Raw genomic sequence first — 701 nt, forward strand, 5'->3', positions numbered from 1 at the left:
ACAGTTTACTCAAAGTGTATTAGGTTGATCCATACGCCCTAAAGCCCCAGACAACAACAACAATGTAGCAAAATTCGGAGATCTTACGAGATATGTCGAATGGGGTGTGAGGTTGGTTGGGAAAACCTATATTCACAAAAGAAATCAAAATAATGTCTTAATTATTACAATTAATTTCCAATAACACGGTTCAGAGAGAAGTTCCAGGATATTCTGGGGTCTTGCTGTTTTCTTCATAAGAGAGGGAATAACTCGATGTATCCCAAGCTGAATGTAAACATTGTAAATAGGAATAAATGTGTTAAAGACGTGATTTTACTTTCATAATGAGGTATTGATGGTTGGTCGTAGATTGATAATTAGAGAAGATGGTCGAGAGTGCGGACAGCAAACAAAAAATAAATAAATAAATTAACAAAAAATTATTTATTTATGCCGACGTGAAACTCAGGTTCATGAGGGAGTCTAGCGGGGAATCTTTGCTAAAACCATTAATGATTGGAGAAGATAGTGTACAGTTTTAGCCAAGATTCCCCCGCTAGACTCCCTCATGAACCTGAGTTTCGCGTCGGCATAAATAAATAATTTTTTGTTTATTTATGTTTTTTTTTTTTTTTTTTTTGGTGACCGCATCCCCCGACCATCTTCTTCAAAGATTTTACTTTCAGTTTAATTGTTTATTCCTTTTTATATTCTATTTA

At 34.5% G+C, this 701-nt stretch overlaps 1 long non-coding RNA gene across 3 annotated transcripts in view; it reads right to left on the bottom strand.

Moving 5' to 3' along the window:
- Positions 1-701, bottom strand: part of LOC106680128 (uncharacterized) — a 486,547-nt gene that overhangs the window by 36,692 nt on the left and 449,154 nt on the right. The window lies entirely within an intron of this gene.

Source organism: Halyomorpha halys, unplaced genomic scaffold (genome assembly GCF_000696795.3).
Source record: "Halyomorpha halys isolate HHAL.00 unplaced genomic scaffold, Hhal_1.1 Scaffold244.1, whole genome shotgun sequence".
NCBI lineage: Eukaryota > Metazoa > Arthropoda > Insecta > Hemiptera > Pentatomidae > Halyomorpha > Halyomorpha halys.